This window comes from Mesoplodon densirostris, chromosome 1 (assembly GCF_025265405.1).
Source record: "Mesoplodon densirostris isolate mMesDen1 chromosome 1, mMesDen1 primary haplotype, whole genome shotgun sequence".
Taxonomy (NCBI): domain Eukaryota; kingdom Metazoa; phylum Chordata; class Mammalia; order Artiodactyla; family Ziphiidae; genus Mesoplodon; species Mesoplodon densirostris.
The window spans coordinates 8,037,066-8,061,907 of NC_082661.1; the positions used below are offsets into that span (position 1 = coordinate 8,037,066).

General features: G+C 51.2%; 1 pseudogene; it reads right to left on the minus strand.

Annotated features, from left to right (window-relative positions):
* On the minus strand, positions 1–24,837 carry LOC132487689 (NUT family member 2G-like; annotated as a pseudogene).
* Positions 24,838–24,842: the final 5 nt, after the last annotated feature.

Here is a 24,842-nt window from a genome sequence, read left to right on the forward strand (position 1 = left end):
TCAGGCTGAGGCCTCCAGGTCAGGGTCTTCACAGGTGTCAGACCAGAACCTGCCACACAAAGGCAGGGACTGGAGTCAGTGTGGAGGTGGGCTCCCCGGGGTCGGTGTGTGGGACCCAGGGGGCTACTCAGACCCTGGAAGTGACTTTGGGCCCTGACATCGCCAGGGCACTGGGGCCTGTTTGCTGCTCTTTGCCAAGTGTGTTCTGGTAGCAGGGAGACATGTCCTACAGGGGCGATTTAACCTGGGCATTTGGCCAGGCGGCGTTCAAGTGACTGGTCCCCTGAACAGTGAAAGTGATGCAGAGGAAAGGGGAGGCTCTGGGGCTCCAGGGTGAAGAGTGTGGGTCCCTCCCACCTGGGCGCTCTGAACAGTGGGAGGTCTGATGACACAGGTGAGAGTAGTGACCCTGTCCCTCCAGCCCTACTCAACCCGACCCATCAGGAGACCTGCACAGTGGAGATGAACAATTAATTGTTAAGGCACATTTTACCCCCAATAATTTTTTTCCTAACATCCCCACCAAGCCTTGCTTGCTTCTTTCACTTTAGAAAAAGATTATTCAGTGGTAATAAAAAATAAGGTTTATGGCCTAAGTACTCCAATGTGAAATGGTTATAGAAAACGCTGCTATGTAAAATATAAGGAGGGCTTCCCTGGTGGTGCAGTGGTTAAGAATCTGCCTGCCAATGCAGGGGACAAGGGTTCGAGCCCTGGTCTGGGAAGATCCCACATGCTGCGGAGCAACTATGCCCATGTTCCACAACTACTGAGCCTGCGCTCTAGAGCCTGCGAGCCACAACTACCAAGCCCACGTGCCACAACTACGGAAGCCTGTGCGCCTAGAGCCCGAGCTCCGCAAAAAGAGAAGCCACTCCCGGGGTCTGAGGGTTGGAGGTGTTTGCCTTGAGGGTGATGAGCTTCTTGCCAGGGCAGCTGCCCCATCTCCCCCGGCCAGCTCTAACTGTCCAGGATGGGTCCCCGGCCACCAGAGTGGGAAAGCTGGAGAGCGGGGTACCTGGCTCAGCAGCCACCGCCCGAGGTAGCAGCTTTGGCATCTGCGCCTGTGCGTCCGCCGGCCCTGCCGCCTGGTAACGTTGGAGGGGAGAGCCGCTAAGAGCAGACGTGCCAAACAAAAACAAAAACAGAAAACCCAGAAGTGCCCAAGCCACCCAGATCCTGCTGGGGTGACAACTGAATGGACAGCCAGGGTGGGCTGGGAGGGACATATATGCCAGGTCCAAACCCAGAAAGATCTGAAATGCATGAGTCAGAATGAAAGTCCAGAATCATCCTTGGGCTTTGGGCTGAGCTGGAAGTATAGCCAAACTTTACAAGGTCTCCAGCTCCACCTGCAGTTTCTGCCTGGCTGGGACATTGCCCCAGAGTGGGGTTAAGTTTAAGGAGTCGAAGGAGGCATACATTTCCATCCTCTGGATCACTGCTCACCAAAAAATACATAATGCCAGGCACATATGTAATTTTGAATTTTCTAATGAACACACCAGGAAAATGAAAATGGTGAAGTCAATGTAAATAATAGATTTTTAATTCAGTATCTGCAAAATGTTAGAATTTTTACATGTGTCACGAGAAATGTGGTCATATTACAAGGGCTCAAGAGCTGCATGGAGCAAGATAGAGGACAAAAGCATGCACTTGAAACTCTAAGAAGTGAACACTAACAGGCAGATGGGGCCTGGAAGTCCAAAGTTGAATAACAGCCCGTAACAGGGTGATTATGGTGGTTTTTTTCCTGCCTCTGTCTCCCAGCTTACGCAAGGCACGCAAAGTCCAGCAGCAGCTGAAAGTTAAAACCATGGGATCAACCTTTAATTTCTAGCCAGATAAGTGAGAAAGTGTGGTGCTTGCATGTTGAGGAGTGAGGGGGTCACCCCATTGGTCTTTTTCTCCCCAGTTACCACATCTCCCCTGCAACCTCAGTGACGGCAGAGGCCTTCACTGAGAAATGGCCTGTGTCTCTGGACAAAGGAACAGGTTAAGAGGCTCCTATTGTCGGAAGAGTGTGGGGGAATGCCCGTTATTTTCCTATCTTTTCTCTTGCTATTTCACCTGAAAGGTCAACCTGGCCATAGGGAACTGCATGAGAGCATGGAGGCTGAAACACGTTGAGGAACATGTAGGAGGGGCCCCTGAAGCCTGAGAATGTGGGTAGAAGCCCAAAGAGGAGAGAGCTAGAGGAGGAGACTATTTAGGTCTGTGTGTGAGCCAACATGAGTCCTGGGGTCCCCCTGAGCCTCATGCACAGACAGACCCAACGAGGCAGAGTAGAGGCTTGCAGAAGTGAACGACAGTATAAACTGCCACTCAATTCCCAGATTAACCCCCAAGCGGTCCGTGCACGCACACAAACAGCACAGCAGTGTCCTGAAAACTGCACCAAGACTGGAACAACTCAGAAGACAAGGCACAATACCTGTTGGACCACAGGTTCATGAATTGCTTAACAAAAACAACAGAAAAAGAAAAAGTAACAATCTCCAGAGGATTTTAATAGGAACCAGAGTCTCAAAACATAATAAGCAAACGTTCCAGGATACCACCCAAAACCACACAACAGAGCATACAAAGAACTAGGAAAATGTGACCGATTCTCAAGAGAAAAAGGCAATCAACAGACCCAGCCCTGAAATAATCCACATGGAGAAATTAGCAGACAAAGCATCCATTACAACCATGCTCAATGAGGTAAAGGTAAATCCTCTTGAAATTAATGGAAAGACGTTCTTCACAGAGAAGTAAGAACTATGAAAAAGAAGCAAATGGAAAGTTTAGAACTTAACATGCAATATCCAAAAGCAAACATTCACTGGATGGGCTGAATAACAGAACAGAGAAAACACAGGAAAGATTCAGAAAACTTATGGATCCATAGAAATGGCACAATCTGAAAAACAAAGAGGAAAAATGACTGAACAAAAATTAAGTCTCAGAGACATGTGAAACAATATTGCAAGTTCTACCTTTTGTGCCGTTGGAGGGTCTGAAGGAAAGGTGCAGAAGAAAATATATGAGGAAAAGAATAGTTGAAAACATCACTGATTTAGAGACACAGATCTAAGCTCAGAAAGCCTCACCCTGACACACAATCTGATAAAAAAAAACCAAGGTGAAGAATAATCTTGAAAGCAGTCAAGGAAAACGACCTGTTATACATCACAGAATGTCAACTTGAAGGACTGTGATTTCTCATCAGAAAACATAGAGACCAGAAAAGAATGGAATAACATCTTTAAAGTATTAAAGGAAAAGACCAAACCAGGATATTATATCCTTAAAGCAGGGATATCCTTAAAGACTGAAAGCCAAACAAAAGCCAAAATGAAGGCTGATGGAGATGAGAGAAAACTAAGAGAATTCATCACCAGACAATTTGCTATAAAAATATTACATGAAAGGAACTTCTTCAGGCTGAAGTGAAATGACACAAGAAAGAAGTAAGCTTGCAACTTCAGGAACAAAGGAAGGGCAACAACAATGGCACGTATCTGGAAAACTTATCCTCTTACATTATTTTATATATGTATGAGGTTTTTTTGTGTGTTTTTTTTTTTTTTTGGCCGTGCCTGTGTGGCTTGAGGGATCATAGTTCCCCTACCAGGGACTGAACCCGGGGCCCCGGCAGTGAAAGTGCTGAGTCCTAACCACTGGTCCGCCAGGGAATTCCCTGTATATGTATGAAAGAAGGATACCACAGTCTCAGAGGGTGGCATTCAAGTCATAGAAAGGTGACCCATATGACAGCTATAATAATGAATGGAAGGTAAAAGAATCTATATGGATGTAAGGCTTCTGGATTTTATTGAATTGGTAAAATATTAACTCTAGACTGTGAAACAATACGTATACATAGTGTTATTCCAAGAACAATTAAAAAATGACAAACTCAAGAAAACTGGATCACCTCAAGAGTCCTATATTTAGGAATTGTGGACAAGATAGCTAAAACATTCACATACGTGTTTTGTGAAAAGATTTTCTCTTGGTTAATTGCCTAGGAGTGGGCTTTGGGGTCATATGGTAAGTATGGCCCTCTCAGCCAGCCCTGGCCACCACTTCAGGTGTCACCCCAGCAGGATCTGGGTGGTGCGGGCACTTCCGTTCTGAGCGGCTCTCCCCTCCAGTGCCGCCAGGGGAAAGGGCAGGAGGACGCAGAGGCGCTGCCGCCAAAGCTGCCGCCTCTTGTGGGAGCTGCACAGCCAGCAGCCTTGCTCCACTTTGCTGGGCAGGGACCCCGTCCAGTACAGTTAGTTCCCCCGACAGCACTGGGGCCAGGCCAGGGGAGAAGGGCCAGCTGTCCTGCCAGGAAGCTCATCACCCTCAAGGCAAACACCTCCAACCCTCAGACCCCGGGAGATTCAGAAGCGCTAGACGGTCGAGGCGCGTATCCTCACCTGTGCGCCCCAGGGCGTGACGTGTACTCTGCGCATGCGCCACCCCTCGCTAACCTCTTTATTGCGTCCCGCAAACGCAAGCGCATTGTTCGCTCACAGGTTGCAGGGCTATAAATACCAGCAACAGGCCAAACAGTGCGCACTCCGCTTTTGGCCGAGTTGGCAGCTGAAGGAGAGTGCTCGGCGCTCAGCCTCTATCCAAGGACCGACCTCACCCAAGTTCTCTACGGTCAGTTACTTAGGTAGGTCCTGCCCCTCACCCCCGCCCCGGGCACTGGGGAACCAGCACCTGCCAGGAGGGCTCGGCTGCCCCCAGCTCGCTCCCCACGCCCACAGACTTCCCGTGGACGGCCCGGGTTACCCAGCTGTCTATGGCTGGCTATCCACTCACCGGCCAGCCCACAAGTGTCCAGTGACTCTGTATCTGCACTTTGCCACAGAGTCTCTGAGACCCCATTCCACCATCCGCAGGCCCTGCGCTCCTTTCTGGGGGTCCATAAGGACCATCTGCAGGCGAGGCCATCGGAAGAAGGCGGTGATGGGTGCTCTCACCTCCATGATGTCCCGCAGCTCAGTGTCCGCAGACACAGTCACTGTCAGTGTGGCGTGGAGGCAGCCAGTGCCGCCCACGACACCCAGCTGTGTCCCGAACTGCAGCACAGAGCAGACGGCGTTGAGGGCCCTGGGAGAGAGCGGGAAAGGGATGGCCAACGACCAGAGAAGCGGCCCCGATGGCACCGGGGGCGCACGATCTGCATTTAGGCCCCTGGGGGTCTCTTTATTCGTGCCCAGGCCTGGACCCCTGCAGAGAAACCTCCACGCCAAGAGGGCAGAAGACACTTCCAACAGGACACTCCACACCTCCTGTATGAGCTCCTGCCCTAAAAGAAACGCCATCAGGAGCTCGTATAGCTCCACCCGAGGATTCCCTCCCGTGAACAGTAGGAGGGGTCCCGCCATACCGCAAGGGCTGCCCCAGAAGTCCACAAAGAAAGGGAGCGAGGAGGGCCCTCCGTCGCCCTCTGCAGCTCCAGAGAAAAAGCCAGCCTGACAACGATGCAGAGACAACAAGAGGGCAGAAACGGCCCTGGAGGGACTGCTCCCCCACATCTGCCAGTCCCAGGCCCCCAAAACGCAGGTTTCCTCTGCTGCCGCACAGGCGAGGGGAGCCTCTGAGGCTGCCCTCACCCCCTCAGCTGGGTTTCCGGGTCACCGCCGAAGACCTAGACTCAGAGAAGGAAGCAGTGCTCCGGCGCATCCTCGGAAGCCTGGTTCCTGACTGGCCCGCTCCTGCCGCTGCTGGGGCTTCCCTTCCCTGCTCCATCTCTGGGGGGCCTGATTGGCGGCAGCGAGGAACCCTGTATTTGAAACGGCAAGCTCCAGCCTTCGCCTGTGCTCCAGCACCCCCAGCTAAGCGCAGCCGCGCACAAGCATCTTCTGGGGGTGGTTGATCCACAAATTCCACCGTGGGCACCCATGCCAGCACCCAGCTGGGTTTTGGGAGCACAGCGGCTGCCCAAGATCTGAGCTGCATCTTTTCAGCTCTCAGAATTATGGCAGGAACCAGGGCCCCCCTCCCCGAGCACCACACACAGCAATGGGGGAAGCGTGGGCCTGAACTCCGGGGCCCTCCTCACCAGAGCTACCCCCATGGTGACCACGGGACCCAGCAATAAGAATAAACGTCGGTTTGAAGACACTACTGCCCCCATCTTAAGTGACATCCCTGGGGGCACACCCAGGCAGGGTCCCCCTACTTCCAGCGGAGGGCCCAGCCCATGCCCAGCCAAGGCTGCCTTTAGGGGCGTGTTGGTTCCGGCCTCTACTCCTAGCAGCCTCACCTCTGCAGTGGGCACAGCAAGGTGCCGCCTTGCTGTTAGGGCAAGGCGCTTGGCTGGACATAAAACCACTGGGCCATAGACCAAGTCATTCTCCTCCAGGCCGAGATTCATTATTACCTTGGGGTGTAAGAGGAGAAAGTTGACCTGAGCCAATAAGTTCGGGGAGGGTCCTCCCAGGCTGGGCCTCGTGTGGACCCTGTTTTGATGTGAAACGGACGTCTTAGCCCTAACCTCTGTAATCCTGGAGCAAACTGGGCACCCAGCGATACAGCATTCCTTTCCCACCCCCGGCCTTCAGTCTTCTCCCCAAAGGTGGATGATTTGAGGCTGTTGTCCCATCCCTGCGGTCAGAGTCCTCAGGACAGTAAACAAGAGGCCCTAGGCTTGTCCCCTTCAGTCCTGGAGCAAGGGGATGCCCCCTGTTGCCTGTAGCTGACTCCTCCCCTTCCCTGTTTTCCTTCCAGAACCCTGGTGTTGTCTTCATAACTTATAATAAAGCTTTGTTCTTGTTCTTTTGCATAATCCTCATGTGTCTGTGATCTGTAGATCAAATGTGGAAAAGCACCGGCTTGTGTGAGCGGTGACATGGAAAACCAGACCTGTTTACAGTTTCCTGTGGACCCACTCATAGGGTGTGGAGAATAGCACAATGTGATGGCTACAACGACTGACCCCTGAATATTAAAAGTGTGTTTTGAGTTTAAGTGATGCAGCCCAGGATAAAATGAGCCCAAGGTAGGGATAAATAGGGAGGATCATCCTTGTCTGTTGGAATTGCTACTTCTCACCCACCTCTGACTTGGAGGGGGCTAGGTCATCCCGAGTGTACAACAGGAGCCCACACTCCACACACTAGTCTTTTCTAATGCAGCAAATCTCTTTTTTATTTTCTACTTTTTTACTTTTAGAGTCCTAGGCAAATCACCTACATACATATCTCGCCTAAAGAGTATGGGCTTGGCATCAAAGTTTCTGGAATGGGTCAAACAAGGAAAGCTTTAATTCTAGGATGTGACCTCTAGGTAGGCACGATTAATCAAATCATTGGCCGAATGACTGAAGTCAATCTCTAGCCCCCTCCCCTCTCCCTGGAGGTCACTTTGGCTTGAAGTTACAACCATCTAACCCTGCAGTTGGCCTTTCACTCCCATCCTAAAGCCATCCAGGGATCCAAGATGAGTCACCTCTTTGGCCTAACAAAGGCTATCTTAGCATGCAGGAAATTCCAAGGATTTTTGAAGCTTTGTACCAGGAGCCAGGGACAGAGACCAGACACCATCTTTATTATACTCTAGGATGTATGTCCAAATTTATCAAACTGCAAACCTTCAGTATGTACAGTATACTGTATGCTAAGCACACCTCAAAGAACTGGGACAAAATACTGTTGCCCTCCAGGAAAACGTTCACAGAGTTCTAAATGGACAAAACTGTGGCTTCAGAATCACTATTACTGAGACATTAAGTATTTGTTTAATAATAAATCTCCAGTCTGAGTTGGCCTTTACGTTCCCCTCATTTTGGTTGATCAAATACAAGAAAAGAATCTCTAACTATTTATTTGACTTATGAGAAATGGGAGGCTTGAGAACCTGGGGGTATTCTGAAAAGTTGTACAGCCAGCAAATAGGGAACCAGGCCCTGTCGATTAACCCCTCAGTTCCAAATCCTGTGGCCTTTCTCTGGTGCCTCTGCTTCTCGGGACAGACTCTAAACTTCTCCTATGAGTTTGGCATGTCAATATGACTTTAATCCTTGTTCTTAATCCTTGTGTGGGATGCTCAGCAGGCCTGAGATTGCAGTAATCCCAGCCCTTGCTCCTTCAGAGACTTTAACATTAAAGGGGGACTTTCTCAAGGATGCCTCCTTCCTGTCCCTCTCCACATTCCCAAAGCTTCTTTTTGTTATTACAGGAGGCTTCAGAATTAATCCTCCCCCATCTCAGCTGGGCGCGGGGGCAGCATTCCTTCCTTTTGCAGGAGCCCCAGGTGAACCCACATGTCGCACCCAGTTCTGGAGGAATCTGAGAAAGGAGGATCCTCCAGGGATAAATGAAGGAGTTTCACTCCAACTTTCACCAACTAAGGTCTAGTATTTTGCTTCAGAAAATGTTGCCAAGAATAGGACATGCCATTCTGATGTGGAAAATCAGTCTCCCATCACTTATGCCAGCCCTGGTTTCTGTGTGCTGGGCATGAAACACTGTACAGAGATCTCCTTCAGGGACTGAGCGTCAGGGTAGGCACTGGGCTCCCTTCCTGGGAGGATGAAGGGGAGGTTATGCCTTGCAAGGTGGGGAGAGGGGAACTCAGCAGTGGGACAGGAGCATCGCCACTCATGTCCCTGTCACACCTGCCAGAGGAAATAGGGTCTGGGTTTCTTCTGAAGCCTTAGCAAGTAACAAGTCAAGGGAGTTGTTTGAAGTCAAAGCAAATATAAAATGAGCCAGAGTCTGACTTGAGGATCCTTTTGTTTCATGGCTCCTGTGTGAAATGCATGGCATTTTAATAGAATTTGATTGTCCTACAGGAGTGTTGATATTTTCCCCCACAAAATAAAAAGAGGAGACTAGGGCTTCCCTGGTGGCGCAGTGGTTGAGAGTCTGCCTGCCGATGCAGGGGATGCGGGTTCGTGCCCCGGTCCAGGAGGATCCCACATGCCACGGAGCAGCTGGGCCCGTGAGCCATGGCTGCTGAGCCTGTGCGTCTGGAGCCTGTGCTCCTCAACAGGAGAGGCCCGCATAACGCAAAAAAAAAAAAAAAAAAAGAAAGAGAGACTACTTGATTAAAAAGATCAATTATTCCCCCCAGAAGCAAGTTTCTCATAACAAGATTATCCTAGAAATCCTTCATCTCTAGATCACAGATTCCCAGGGGGTGCTTGAGGGGACCCTGACTGTGTGTGATTAAAGGTTACAGTGAGCAGCTGCCCAGTGGGTTCCATAGGAGACATCAGGGCCCAGAACCTTGGGCAGGACCTTGAGAGGGAAAAGATATGGAGGGACACAAGAAAGACCCAAGAGCACCCAGGCCATGGGAAGGAAGAGGGGTGATAGATTCCAAAGTCTTCAGATGGGAAAAATCAGTAGAGCATCAGCACCTGTGTCCAGCCATGGCCATCTCTACCTCTGTGCTCCTTCCATGTGGGGATGAGGGAGGATGAGGTGCAGTGGCTGCAGTGAGGATAACAGGGACGTCCACCTTATTGTCTGCAGAGAGGAGCTGCCTTCCTATTCTGTTGTCTTCTCCATCGACTGGAACATACCCGGCACTTGGCATCACGGCAGTTGCTGAGAGACAGAGAAGAAGAGTCAGGTCTGACCTGGGTCAGCAGGAATGGACGACGGGGTCCGGCCAGAGACAGGAGGCTCTGAGACCTCTTCTCCCTCATGCTGGGACAGGGACCAGTTTTTACTTTTCATCAGCTGCTAGAGGTTGCATGACTACTACTCCTTTTCTAGACAATATTAACCAAGGATTTTCCAGCCCAGAAAAGCGTTTAAACTGAAGAGAGCTCACAGCATGTGGCCAGGCAGCTGTAGAACGCTCCAGGTGCAGTGGAGGTGGGGAGGGGCACGGCAGTAGCACCGGGCAAGCTCAGCAAAGACATGACGGATGTTCCCAGAGTCGAGGTGGTCCTTGCTACTCTTCTCTAGGACTGAGAGGCATCACTCTGAGAGTTTCTTCGAAATCGTCTTGGAATCCTCAGGCCCAAACTCTGTGTCCACCCACTTGTGGGGACAGGAACCTTGGACATAGGTGACCACTGCAAGGGCGCTGCCTGTATCTTCCTCATCAATTCTCACCCCAGGGGTCAGCCTTGGACAACCCGTCTTAGGCCCCATAAATGTCTAATGCACATCCCCCCACCCCAGACTGGGATCCAGTTCAGGGGTAGAGAGGGTCCCTCCTCAGCTTGTCCAGGCCTGCTGGGTCCACACCAAGCCAGGGGCCTGCCCAGGTTCTAATCCAGATCAGGAATGAGACGGGTGGGCTCCTGAAGCCTCCCTCCCTCACCCCTGACCCTGCTGTTCTGATTACATCTAGGACAGGTGTGCCTGGCCTTGCTCTGCATCTCTGCTGACAGGTGGGCCCCCTGCTGGGAGTCCTCTAGGACCTGGGTGTTGACCTTACTGTCTGTGTCCCCAGGGCCTCACTTAATGCCTGGCACGTGTGTGTGAGTCCAGGAAGAACCTACAAATGCATGGTCAGATAAGACCAGCAAACTATACTTACAAGGAACAAGTTGGAGCAGAGGAGACTACGTCTTCCTCATCTTTGGATTCTATAGCTGTGACATCCAGTGTGGTGTTCCCTTGCCAGATTTGCCTGTTTATAACTAACTAATTAATTATAAATAAAATGAACATTCAGTCCATCCATCACAGCAGCCACCTTTCACGTGCCTTATAGAGTTATGTGCTAGCGGCCACTATATTCACCAAGGCAGAGAGAACACGTCCATCCTCACAGGACACTGTCTTGTGCAGCTGACCTGATCTGAGCACGGGTCTATTGGTTGAACTCATCTAATTCAAAGTGTTTCAATCACAGGTGGAATTTCAGGTTGATCAATTTGCAGCTGAGAGTGGTACTTATCCGGTGGGAATTGGGGTGGTGAGAAGTTGAAGAGGGACCCTCTCTCTCATGAGGAGGTTTGCAGCTATGATCTTGGTGAAGGGCTCTGGCTCCAGGGAGCCCAGGGAAGGCTGAGAACCCAGAGGAAGGAGCCGGGTGATGCCGAGTGAGCCGGCATGGCCTCCACTGGAGTAGAAGGAAGGAGTGAGCCACTCTGTCTAACAACCTTATTGCTCACGTTTGTGTTTCTAAAGAATGGCTTGAGGAGAGCATATGTGACTCAAGCAGTGAGCCTGAAGACTCTCCAGGTAGGGAGCAAGGCTCAACTGCTTTAGTAGGCTGAGGAAGAAAGGTGTAAAGTCAGAAGGAAGAGGAAACGTGGAGGCTTGTTTTGTGTTTTCTGTATTTTTAAAAATTAATTAATTTATTAATTTTTGGCTGCATTTTATTTTTGGCTGCATTGGGTCTTCATTGCTGTGTGCGGGCTTTCTCTAGTTTCGGCGAGCGGGGGCTACTCTTTGTTGCGTGCGCGGGCTTCTCATTGCAGTGGCTTCTCTTCTTGCAGAACATGGGCTCTGGGTGCACCGGCTTCAGTAGTTGTGGCTCGCGGGCTCTAGAGCGCAGGCTCAGTAGTTGTGGCGCACGGGCTTAGTTGCTCCGCGGCATGTGGGATCTTCCTGGACCAGGGCTCGAACCCGTGTCCCCTGCATTGGCAGGTGGATTCTTAACCACTGCGTCACCAGGGAAGTCCCATGTTTTCTGTATTTTAACGACCTAATAGGAAGAGGTGTATTACGTCTGTGGGCTTTGCGGGTGCTGGGTGTGTAATCACCTTTCCTTGCTTTGTTATTGAAGATGATCATTTCCAGGAGACCAGTGCTTGCTGCCTTTGCCACCGCCAAACACCAGAACCTTTGCTTACGTTTGGTTGGCATCTCTTGGGAATAAAGCACAAGCGTTATTGGGCTGGGGTTTGGGGGTTGAGCTGGGATGAGGCCATCTGGTGGGACACGGCTCCCTCACGAACACTTGAACCTGGAGACACAGTTCTCCATGTGTGATCCCGGTGCTGGGTGAGAAGCAGACGCTCTCCCTCTGCACATTCAGGTCTTGTGGTGGCACCTTCATGTCCTGTCCTCAGGTTTACTCCTGCTTTAAGGGCGCTCCCAGGGGTGGGGAGGTTAGAGATGACGTCCTCCCAGCTTCATGCACAGGTTCCTGGGTCCTCCTGGAGAGGTGAGGGGGGAGCACACCCTGGAGCACATTTCTCGCCTCCACTGCTCACCCACAACCCAAATCCTGGGACCAGGAATGAGACCCATGTTCAGCTGCCCCTCGAGCCCCTCCATGGCTGGCAGGAATTCTCGAGGATGCTGTGAGGGGTTGCCGGGCTGGCCCCACACACTTGTCCTCATAACCCTGCTGACCTGGTCCTCTGGGACTGACCTGCCCCAGGACAGGGCGTCTGGGAGGCAGGGTCAGGGGGTCGCTTCTCCTCTCAGAACCCACTGCTGCAGCCAGGCAGCGCTGCCCCTGCTCCCTCGTACCCCAGCCATGCCCACCCTGTGCCCTTCCCCCAGGCCGGCCCAGGTCCCCTCCTCCCCAGTCCTTCCAGGACTCCGGGAAAATCTAGCAGGTACTGTTTACTCATGTGGGCATATATCCTCCTGCTGGAGAGCCCTTGTTGCATCACTTGCAGACCAAGAGAATTTGGACAAGTTACTTTACCTCCAAGCTTGTGTTCATCCCCTGTAAGGAGCTAGAAAACTTACAGGGTTGTTGTGAGGACTAAGTATCTAGCAAGTAACTAAGGTCATCACCTCAGGCACAGGACAGATAAGTTGTATGTGGAATTGGCTGCCATCCTCTCCCAGGAGGCCCATCAAAACCCTAGGTCTGTGACAGGTGCTTCCTGCATTTGGTTGGATTGGTTCATCGATCCATTGATTGATTAGGGAGAGTGGCAGGATACCCACAATTGTTCCTGCAATGTTCCCATAGGTTGGAGAACAATATGGTTGGTGGAGGTTGTCAAGGAGAAGGGACTTTAAGCCGACAAGGAAAGGAAGAATTAAGGAAGAGGAGGGAGCTGGGAGGAGGGCAGTGTTGTGCACAGAAAGCCGTGGAGATGTGACTGGCTGTTGGAGGCACAGAAGGACACAGGCATGGCTTCCTGGTCATAGTTACAGAATTCGAGGGCTGGAAAAGTGTCGGAAGCCATCCTGGAGCCATTGCACCATGACAAAGTCATGAGCAACGGAAGCGAAACTGCAAGGCAGTGCTGTGCCAGGAAGGTGGACTACAGCTCCGTTGTTATGTTTTATGATAATAAATTTACATAGAGGGGCAATTTGGGGGGGATGTTGCTCCACGTGAAAGAAAAATTCCTCTAGGACTCACCCTCCTGAAACTACCACAGAGTGGGAAGTACCCACTAAAGCCCCGGGGAAATGGGTAAAGAATTAAGAGCCTGGAACTAAGGGGATGTTTTTATGAAAAACACCCTCTAGTATGGAGTTATGGCCATGGGCCGGAGTTCCTGATGACGACATAGGAAATTTATGGTTCTATTATAAAGGAAGATTAATTATAGAAAAACAAATGACTAGAGCAGAATTGATTGCCAGGATAGGGAGAAAACACTGTCTCAGTTGAAGGAAACAACAAGAAAGAGCATGCAGGTACATTGTAAATATTTTCATGGAACCATTGTAAAAGGTTGCTCATGCAAGAAGAAAAATAGGAACAAGTAGCTCCAACTTTTACAATTGAAATAATCATATAACTGCTTGGCTTGGTTACTAAGAAACTACCTGTGATTAATGGGAACTTGGGGAAATATTTTTAATAGGACATCTAGAAACTAGGGGATATTTGTTTTAAAAAATCTTTATAGAACATTTTGAGGTTTGATTGTGCTAAGATTGTTTGGCCACGTACCTGGTAAAGTAATCAACTACAATATATAAACCTGTGATTGTAAACAATAGAGGAAGAATGAAGAATAAAGAATGAGAAAGAGAAACATACAATGCTGATACTTTAAGAAGTGTAATAGAATTATTTCCTTCGCCGACGCTATCCATCCCTCGGGTATCCCTGGACTTGCTGGAGCTGGACTCCAGCAGAAAAGGGGCCCTAGAGATCCTAGACCCTCTCCCTCATTGCAGAGGTGAAGCCATCAAGGCCCTGGGAGAGATGGGGACAGAAGGGGTCCCGAGTTCTGACCTTGACTCTGATTCTCAGCTCTCCTTTCACATGCCCGCACCCCCAGTATCATTGCTGTCCTTGGGCACTAAAATACTCGTTTGCCGACAGTGAGGACTCTGAATGGGAGGGCAGCGATCTGCATGTAACTTACTTACTCTTTCATCTCCTTTACATTTTCTCTCTTTTCTAATCCATAAGCTGCTCTGTGTAGCTCTTCCCGGTCCCCTCCTTCCCTCTTTTTAATGATTCTCATCCAGAAGGACCTGTTCTCATCCAGGCACTTGAGGTCCTGGGATCTTCTATAAAATCAGTACAAACCCTCTGCAGCCGTCCTCCTCCACTTTCCTAGCATTGCCCTGGCTCCAGAGTGCACGCCCACCACGCTGTCTGTATCACTGAATCGTGTTGAGCAGCCCTGAGTGCCCCCCTCCCTGGGGCAGGAGGCAGGTCGGAGTCAGAGGACTGGGCCCACCCTGCTGGAGCCACCCCAGTCCCACCTGTGAAGTCTGGCTCTGCCCTGGGCGCCTCTGACGTGTGCCATTGTTTTCGCTCCAGCTGTCAAGAAATTCTCTCCTACTCTATTAGAATGAAGGAAGGAGATCAAGTGGAAGAATAAGAGGACATGGGAGTATGAAACAAGTAAACTGCGGAGGGGAGACACATAAGGGCACATGGGTTCCATTGCTTCCTAACTTTCTTTCTGGCACTTTGGTAGAAGCAGCAAAACTGAGGAGCACACTGGGGTGGCCAGTATTGCATGCAAGGAGACAAGAGGATGGTAGAAATCTATGCAGACAAATGAAGGGTGCCCTGAGAACGTCTCTCCTGGAAGCGATAACCCACTCCACATAACCTTTTAAGGTTGCTGGGCCAAACCCTCCAATGGCTCCTCCATCTGGAGGAGAGGGCTGTAGGTTACTGTAAGGCCACCTGTGCCTGACTCCAGGCTGCGTTGTTCACGTCATACACGTCTGTAAGAGTCTTCCAGGATTCATTGAATATCTTGGTAGTGCGGGACCCAGCTCTGCTCTGCCAACCCCCTTAACATCAACAGGGGCATCCCCCACTCAGCGGCTGAATGCTAGGTCCGCTAACATTGGATATGATGAGATAGCATGGCGTGGTCCTGACCCTCCTCCTCCCTCAGGCCTCCTAGGAAAAGGGTGAGAAGGACAGAGGCACCTGGGACTCCTTCTCATGCAATCAGGACAGCTCACCTGGGCCAGCATAGAGCCCTGTCTGCCCGTAGTAGTCTCAGGATCAAGTAGGGGACTCCGCAGGATCCACACCCAGCTGGGAGGGAGCCAACCCCTGGGTGCCCCTCAGCCTCTACAGAGCCCTGCGGAGGGCCTGAGTCATCTCATGGCAACGTTTCTCAGGCTGAGGTTCTGTAGATTTGTCCTATGTATGTAAGAACAAAACACACACACAAAAATGGAAGGAAACTCAATGCCATGCGCATTTGGCATAGGGTAAGGGGGCAGAATTATAAATTGCTTATGTTTCTTTAATTTCCAAATTTGTAAAAACAATTATATATTTGATTATATTTCATTATTTATTTATTTATTTTTAAAATATTTATTTATTTATTTGGCTGCATCAGGTCTTGGTTGTGGCATGTGGGATCTTTAATTGCAGCACTTGGGATCTTTAGTTGTGCATGCGGACTCCTAGTTGCGGCATACAAGCTCTTAGTTGGGGCATGTGGGATCTAGTTCCCTGACCAGGGATCGAACCTGTGCTCCCTGCATTAGGAGCATGGAGTCTTAGCCACTGGCCCACCTGGGAAGTCCCTATTTCATTATATTTTATTTTATTGTTTTTAAAAATAAATTTATCTATTTATTTATTTATTGGCTGCATTGGGTCTTCGTTGCTGAGCGCGGGTTTTCTCTAATTGTGGCGAGCGGGGGCTACTCTTCATTGCGGTGCATGGGCTTCTCATTGCACTGGCTTCTCTTTTTGCGGAGCTTGGACTCTAGGAGCACAGGCTTCGGTAGTTGTGGCATGTGGGCTTGGTAGTTGTGGCTCACAGGCTCTAGAGCGCAGGCTCAGTAGTTGTGGAACATGGGCATAGTTGCTCCTCAGCATGTGGGATCTTCCCAGACCAGGGCTTGAACCCCTGTCCCCTGCATTGGCAGGCAGATTCTTAACCACTGCACCACGAGGGAAGCCCTCCTTATATTTTACATAGCAGCGTTTTCTATAACCATTTCACATTGGAGTACTTAGGCCATAAACCTTATTTTTTATTACCACTGAATAATCTTTTTCTAAAGTGAAAGAAGCAAGCAAGGCTTGGTGGGGATGTTAGGAAAAAAATTATTGGGGGTAAAATGTGCCTTAACAATTAATTGTTCATCTCCACTGTGCAGGTCTCCTGATGGGTCGGGTTGAGTAGGGCTGGAGGGACAGGGTCACTACTCTCACCTGTGTCATCAGACCTCCCACTGTTCAGAGCGCCCAGGTGGGAGGGACCCACACTCTTCACCCTGGAGCCCCAGAGCCTCCCCTTTCCTCTGCATCACTTTCACTGTTCAGGGGACCAGTCACTTGAACGCCGCCTGGCCAAATGCCCAGGTTAAATCGCCCCTGTAGGACATGTCTCCCTGCTACCAGAACACACTTGGCAAAGAGCAGCAAACAGGCCCCAGTGCCCTGGCGATGTCAGGGCCCAAAGTCACTTCCAGGGTCTGAGTAGCCCCCTGGGTCCCACACACCGACCCCAGGGAGCCCACCTCCCCCGCTGACTCCAGTCCCTGCCTTTGTGTGGCAGGTTCTGGTCTGACACCTGTGAAGACCCTGACCTGGAGGCCTCAGCCTGAGACTCAGAGGGGATGGAGCTTGTGCAGTGTCTGGCAGCTTAAATGAGACACGAGGCCAAGGAAGGAGGGCCGCCTGTCTGCTCCTCCCCCGCTCCTGAGTCAGCTAGTGAGTGCCAGTTACTTCCTGTCTGAGCTGTACAGATTTAGCATTAGATTTAGGTATATGTCTTATTTTTAACACTGGAGGCTCTTACATCAAGCAAAATTGATCTCCTCCTTGGTTTATTTTTAAAACATTTCTATGTAGAATAATACACAAGTATAGAAAAGCACCCTGCGCAAATGGAGGGCTCAGTGAATTACAATGGGCGCTCCACTCTGGGGAGCAGTAGTTTTTCCTCTGTAAAAGCCCAGATGCTTCTGAGAAGCTCCTCTCAGCTTGCTTTCTCTGGCCCCAGACCTCCACAGTGGAAATCCCAAAGGGACTGGATTCTCCCAGCCCTCCAGCGCCCTCCACTACTTTCTGATTGTGCTGCCACACTAATTTTGAGTTGTTTGTGTGTAAATCACTGCACTTGGAATATACATGGAGTAACTGATTTCATTCTTAGAACCGAATAAGTTAGCACTTATTCTTCTCCCCTTCTACAGGGTGCTGCCAGGGTGCCGGGGACATCCTGTATATTGAACTGGGTGTTGGTAACAGATGTGTTTATATTTACAAGAAACCATAGAGCTCTACGCTTAAGATCTGTGCCCTGTACAATACACCAAGTAAACTTCAATTAGAAAGAGATGCGAAAAAAATGTCCCCACAAAACAAACTTCAGGCCCAGGTGGCTTCCTCTGATTTCTACGAAACATTTAAGACAGAAATGATGCCCGTCTCCTACACACTCTTCCAGAGAACAGATACAGAGGGAACACACCCACACTGCTTTCATCGGACCAGGAGAATACTGATGTCATACCAGCAGCAGATATTACAGGACAGGAGAAATTACAGGCTAAACACTTCTGAATGTCGATGTCAAAATCCAAACGCAAATATTAGCAGTCTAAATCTAGAGGTTTTCAGAAAGGAAGGAAACTGGGATTTCGTGGCGGTATTTCCAGTGGTTGATATGGACAGGATCACTGGGTGTTTGGGCGCTGCCTGGGAATGTGGAGAGAGGGGGCAATGCCATCGGGTTAGTGGAATGAACATTTGGTGACAGAGATTAGGTGGGCCTGGGTCATCCTCAGAGACAGTCCTGGGATGGGGTCTCTAGGCTGTGGCTATGGCGGGGTCCCTGTAGGAGGACATGGGCCTCTCTCCTGTGCCACTGCAGGGTCTAGGGATGGATGAGGAGTTTGTAGGGGCTGGATTTTGATGAGGAAGGAAGAGCAGGGAAGGTGCGCCCTCAGAGCCGGTGCAGCTACGGCCCCTCCCCAGCCAGGCCGTAGCCCAGGCTACTCAGACAGTGCCCACGTCAATAGTCAGGCGAGGGCTTCCCTGGTGGTGCAGTGGTTGGGAGTCTGCCTGCCGATGCAGGGGACACGGGTTTGTGCCCCGGTCTGGGAGGATCCCACATGGCACTGAGCGGCTGGGCCCGTGAGCCATGGCCGCTGAGCCTGCGCGTCCGGAGCCTGTGCTCCACAACGGGAGAGGCCGCAACAGTGAGAGGCACGCGTACTGCAAAAAAAAAAAAAAAAAAGGAAAAAAATAGTCAGGCGACAGTGGGGCACCGCCAGCTTCACCCACTAAACCACAAGGCACAGCCTAGCAGGCCACTGTCCTCATTAATCAGCACTAACTGTGCATCCAGGGCTGACTGTTGAGGGCCCAACTAATTTGTTAGAGACGTGCCATGTGGGCAGCTGGCTTGGAGAGACTGGGGCTCTGAGCCACGTGGAGACAAGCCGACACTGGTCAGACCACCAGGAGGCTCACCCGGTGTGTGAAGATGCTGAGGGAGGAGGGACGTAGATGGGGCCCCCTGATCCTTCAAGGGACCTTCTTTCAGGGATATTGAAGAGCTGTGGGGTCAGGGATCAACATGTAAGGGAGGCAGCGGGTGAGGCATGGGCCCTCCTGTTGGCTCAGACCCCTCCTGTCCTTGGAGCAACCATGGGGCAGGCAGGAGGATTGGGGGGATGGAGGGAGGGGAGCCCTGGGCTCAGGAGTCCAGGGCACCATCTAGAGGATTCAGGGGTTCAGGGATGTCTGTCCCAGGGAACCAACTACATTCCTGTCCCACATCCATCTGTCATCTGCTTTGCGACTCTGGGAAAGTCACTTAAAATCTCAACATTTTAGTGCCACGTACCATAAAATATGGATCACAGCACCTGCCGTGAGTTCCCCACGGGCCTGATGTGGGGATCACAGGAGATGATGACAGATATTCTTCCCAAGCTCTAAAGCATCACACCCATAACCTTCCCCGCTGCCCTGGCCTGTGGCATCCAGGTCCCCTCTCTGGACGCAGCACTACCACATGTCTTGCTTATTCTTCCAGACATGTACTATTTGAACACTTAGGTAGCACTTATGAAGTGCCCATCAATTTTCGTCAGGGTCTACCTGATTGGTTGTATTAAGCTTCATCACGTAATACTAATAAGTGGGCCCTATGAACATTTCCATGATCACAGAACAAGGACCTGAGGACAGAGGGTCTGCATGATTTTCCCAGGTTCGTGTGGCTTCTGGGATGATTTGAATCCAGACCATCAGGCAGCAGCCGCCACTCTGTCGGTCACAGTGCTGTGCTCCCTTTCTATATTATCTCACTAAATAAAGTCATGTCCCCGTGCAGTCAGCCTGCTGGCTATTGTAAGTGCACACCACATTGCAACACCCTCTTCTCAAGCCCAGCTTCGATTCGCTTGACTCCCCTAGACTCCCCTAGGAGGCTGGTGAACAAAGAGAACAGACGGGTGACCTGGGAATGAATTGACACCTCCGCATGGTCTTCTCCCAGCAACATATCAATAGTTCTCTCAGTTTTTGTTGTGTTTTCCAGGATCATGACTCGGGTACCAAGAAGAAAAGGAAAATTATAAAGGAATCAAACACAGGATGCACAAGAATATCATCTGTGATCAAGATAATCTGCTGGCCATCCGCAGCGGTGGTTCAGACACATCAGAATCAGCATCTGGCCAAACAACAGGGTAGGGACGCAAATAGCACCCCCACTAACCACTCCATCGAAGGTACTGTGGAAATAGTACCAGTAAGTAGATTCAGGAGTAATGGCTGTCGTTTGTACAGCAGAGCCTGGATCTGGCTGAGGGAGGATTGGGCAGGGAAGGTGCCCACTCAGAGCCCGTGCAGCCACCGCCCGCTCTTAGCCAGGCCTTAGTCCAAGCTGCTCAGACGACTGGTCAGTTTCTAGTCAGTGAGACCCTGGGGGCCTGTAAACGTCATCTGTTAAGCCACCAAAACACCAGCCCAGTAGTAGACCCAGTTCCCAGCTAATGAATATTAACTGCTCATCATCCAGGTTTGGTCAGTTGAAGATGATGCTCATTCTCTGTGCAACTGTCATGTGGGCAGTTGGTTTGGAATGTCCTGGGTTCTGAGTCAGTTAGGGAGTCAAGTAGACTACTGGTCATTCAGGGTGGTCACCTGACCACCAGGAAGTCTCACTGCCAATCAGCTGCTAGAATCAAGTGCTGAGGGGGAAGGGAGGGGAGATGCACACATATTTGGATGCCCCGGTCCATCAGGGGGTCTTCATTTGGGGGAAAGGCATTGTATTTGGGGTCAGGGATTGAAACGTAGAGCCAGGAGGTGGGTCCAGATTTGAGCCATTCTCTTGGGCCAGGCACCTCTTCCAAGTACCAGCTGTCTCCCTGAAGCATCCTTGGGGCAGGAGGATGTGGGAAAGGAAGTGAGGAGAGCTCTTGGTTTGTGTATCCAGGGCATGATCTCATGTCCATATGTTCAGGACTCTCTATCCCCAGGGAATCAACTCCCTCCCCTGCCTCAGACCCATCACTCATCCGTGTGGTGGCTCTGGGCAAGTTACTCAATCTCTGTAAATTTCAGTGCCCTGAACCATAAAATATGGGTCACAGCCCCTACTCTGCTCACCCCACAGTGCATCACAAGAAATAATATTCTTTCCATGAGCTCTAAAACTTCTTACTCATGTCATCCATGTGAAAAAGTAGGCTCTATCCTCCTGTTTGTAGCCTCCTAGGTTCCCTTTCTGGAGACAACCTGCTTATCCTTCCAGGCATTTAATACGTGAACATTGCTGTAGGTAACACTTATGAAGTACCCATCATTTTTCTTCAGGCTTTGTATTTACTAATTTTTAGCCTCAGAACATAATACAAATAAGCAGGTCCTATTAATATTTCCATATCACTGGCCAGGGAACTGAGGAACAGAAGGGCTAAGTAACTAACCTTCCCAGGTACACGTGGCTTTCAAATAGGATTTGATTTCAGGCCATCAGGCACCAGCGCCCATCCTCTCCCTCACTGTGTTGTGCTGACTTTGTACTTGTCTCATGTAAATAAAGTTATTTTCCCCATGCGATCAGCCTGTTGGGTATTTTAAGTGCACGCTAAAATGCAAGGTCCATCTTTGTAAGCCCTACTTTGATTCAGGGGGCTCCCTGGGCAGCTAGTAATAAGGAGATCTGAAGTTTGACCTGTGAATTAGTTAAGACTTTTGCCCGGAAGACGTCAACACCTCTCGCTATTGTGAATGTATTTCCTAGGAACTCGTTTCAGGAATATGAAGAGAAAAAGACAAGGATTCAAACCAAGAATACATATGGGGATTGATCCTCAGTGAAGAAAATATACTGGCTGGCCCTCACCGTCATTCAACAGCTCAAAATGAACATCTAGTCCCAAAGGGTTGAGCCTCAAATATCATCCCATACAAGCCACTCCATTGAAGTCACTGTGGGAATTCCATCATGAAACTGATCAAGAGTAATGACCATAAAAATGTTAAGTCATATTAGCTTTTTATTGAGATATAATTCATATTCCATCAATTCACATTTTTTTTGAACTGTGTGATTCGGTGGCTTTTAGTATACTCAGGTTTTGCAATCAACATCTCTAATTCCAGTACATTTTCATCATCCCCAAGAGAAACCTCATACCTAGTATCAGTCATTCTCATTCTCTCCTCCCCTTTCGCCCCAGCCCTGGGTCTTTCTGTCTCTATTGATTTTCCTATGCTGGACATTTCATAGGAATAGAAGCACACAATGTGCGGACTTGTATGTCTGACTTTTGCTGTAAGCAAAATGTGTTCAAGGTGCATCCAGGTTGTAGCATGTATCTGTCCTTCACCCTTTTTATGGCTGAATAATATTCGTTGTATGGATATAACACATTTTATTTTTCCATCCATCAGTTTTGCGAATAGTTGGGTTGTTTCCACTTTTTGCCTATTATGAATAATGATACGACAATATAACACTCATGTACAAGTTTTTGTGTGAACATATCTTTTTTATTTCTCCTGGACATATACCTGGGAGTGGAGTTCCTGGGCCATATTGTACCTCTGTGTTTAACTTTTTTTTTTTTTTCCCACCAAAACTATCTTTATTCACAATTTACATACATGACTCCCAAGGTCCTGCTCCCACCCACACCTGGCCACACCCACCTCCCCCACCTCCTTAACCCCCCACAATCCCGCTGCCCCTCCCCACCCTGGTGGTCCTGCCCTCCCTCCCTTCCCCCTCACATCATTCAGGATCAGCACTGGGAGGAGGAGGAGCCCTAGGCTCCCCTGGGGCTGCCCTGGGGCCTCGCCCTGAAGGGCCGGCCCAGCTGTTCCCTACTGGCTGCTGGGCTTCTTCTTCCTCCAACCACGCTTCTCTGTGACAAACGGGTCACGCTTTCTCTTTCTGGGCTGTGAGGGGCGAGCCAGCCCCAGAGCCAAGGCTGGCCTCCTAGAGACACCGAGGCCAGCCCCGGGGATGGGCAGCTTCTCAGTAGCAGCTGGGCGTCCACACAGCCCACTTCCTCGACTTGGGAGCGGCTGGTGGAGCTGGGCTGGGGCCTCTTCTCTGAGGGGAGGGGGCCTGGGGAGCACTCTGGGCCCCCCAACCTCCAGGGGAGGCCAGGCCTGAGGCACGCACAGGTCTCTGGGACAGCCAGAAAGGCATAAGGCTCTGCAGAGAGCCAGAGAGGATGGCCAGGCTGGAGAGCTCCTCCTCGTCCTCACTGGACCTGTCCCTGGGCCCTCGGGCCTCGCAAACAGGAGAGGCCTCTTTGAGAACAGATGCATCCCTGAGTCCCTAGAGGGCCAGTGCGCCTTTGACCCTTGGGAGGGGAGGGCCGTCCAGCCCTGAATGGAGAGACCTCCTGATGTCCTCGAGAGGGAACAAAGACTTTGGGCCTGCACAGGTCAGTGTCTGTTTGGCTGAGCCTATGAAGAGCCTCAGAATCAATCTCTGGTGTGCAGGCTTCAACACTGACCCCTAGATGGGGGTCTTGGTCGTGCCTCTGGGCACCTTGGCCGGCGTCGGACTCAGAAGGACTTGAGCGCATTCCGGGTGCACTGTGACTCGGGGCTGCCCGCACACCCTCGTCCTCTTTCAAGGCCAGGAGTCGTTCTGCACCAGTTCTTTGGGGGTGAGCCCTTCCTCCTGCTCCAGTTCCTTCTCTGGGGCCAAGAGATCCAGCTGTGGGTCTGGGGAAAGCAAATCTGCGAGGAATCGAGGGTGAATGACTGCCTCCACCTCGGTGACAAAGTCCTCCTGGGAACAGAGCTTGTCAATGTAGCTCAAGAAGCCCGGGTCCGAGTAGGTGCTGTCCTCTTCCTGCTTCAGCTCATTTCCGTCCTCTCCCCATTCTGCATCTGAGTCGCCTGTGGCTGAGTGGACGGGCCCCACCAGCGCCTCCATGATGTCAATATTCCCTCACAGCCTCAGGGGGAATCTCCTCGGGTGCCTTGGGCTCCAGGGGCCGCTGGGATCTGTGTGGCTTCGGGCCGGAAGGCTGGGCCCTGGGGCTGGACATCCTGGGAGCACAGGCTTTGCCTTCAACTCCAGTGGGAGCCTGGGTGGCTGGCTGAAGGCCCACTTTCGGGGCTGGGGGCCCCCGAGGATCCAGCTTCGGTGGGGCTGGAGGAGGAAGGCCCTGCGCACAGTGCATCCACTGCAACTTCTGAATCGGCATCTCCTCCTTGGCCTCAAATTCCATGAACTTTTCCGCCATCTTGTAGTAGATCTTCTGGTCAACGTTGCTTTTGCGCTGCCATTCCTGCACGGCCCTGCACGGTCCCTCCTCCAGCTTCATGGTGGGCTTCAGGCGGGCCAGGGGTCGAAGCACTGAGATGAGAAAGCAGGAGAGAGCTTCTGCTTCAGGACTCTGGGGAAGGTGTCTCCGGGCCAGTGGCCTGAGGCGCTGCCAACGTCGGAAGCTACTGTCCACGCTCTGGTGGTTAGAGCAGTCCTCCTGCGAGGTGTAGGGCTGGTTGGTGTCCAGACTGCCCTCCCTGGAAGTGCCACGTGGCCATGGCCCAGAGTTCACTGGGCGAATGTTAGGGGCCATCTGGGCAGCTGGTGGTGGAGCTTGAGGAGGAAAGCCTGGGGTCCAGCCTCCCTTGCCAGCCTGAGTAACTCCAACAGCTGGAGCAGTCACAATGGTCTCCATCGCAGGGGTGGCTAAGAATACGGGTGCAGGACATGCAGCACTCCCGCTGAGGGCCCCTGGAGCGCTCCAGTTGAGGGGGCCCTGAGGAACGATAAAGGTCTGAGTCTGGGGGGCCTGCACTGGCCTCCCTTGTGACCTGACTTGGACAGTGAGGTTGCAAGCCCCAGGGGACACTGGGGCCACGGCCACCATTAGCCACCAAAGGCATCCTGGGGAACGCCGGCAGCAGAGGGAATGCGGGGGTGATGACAGGTGGCAGGTGCTGCTTCCAGGGTGGCCAGTGCTGGGTGCCAGGAATGGGTGGAGGAAAGGGCACTGCCGTGAAAGTAGACAAGGAGTCACCGGGGTTCATGGTGACATCCGTTCCCAGCACTGCAGATGCTCCTATTGAAGCCATCCTGC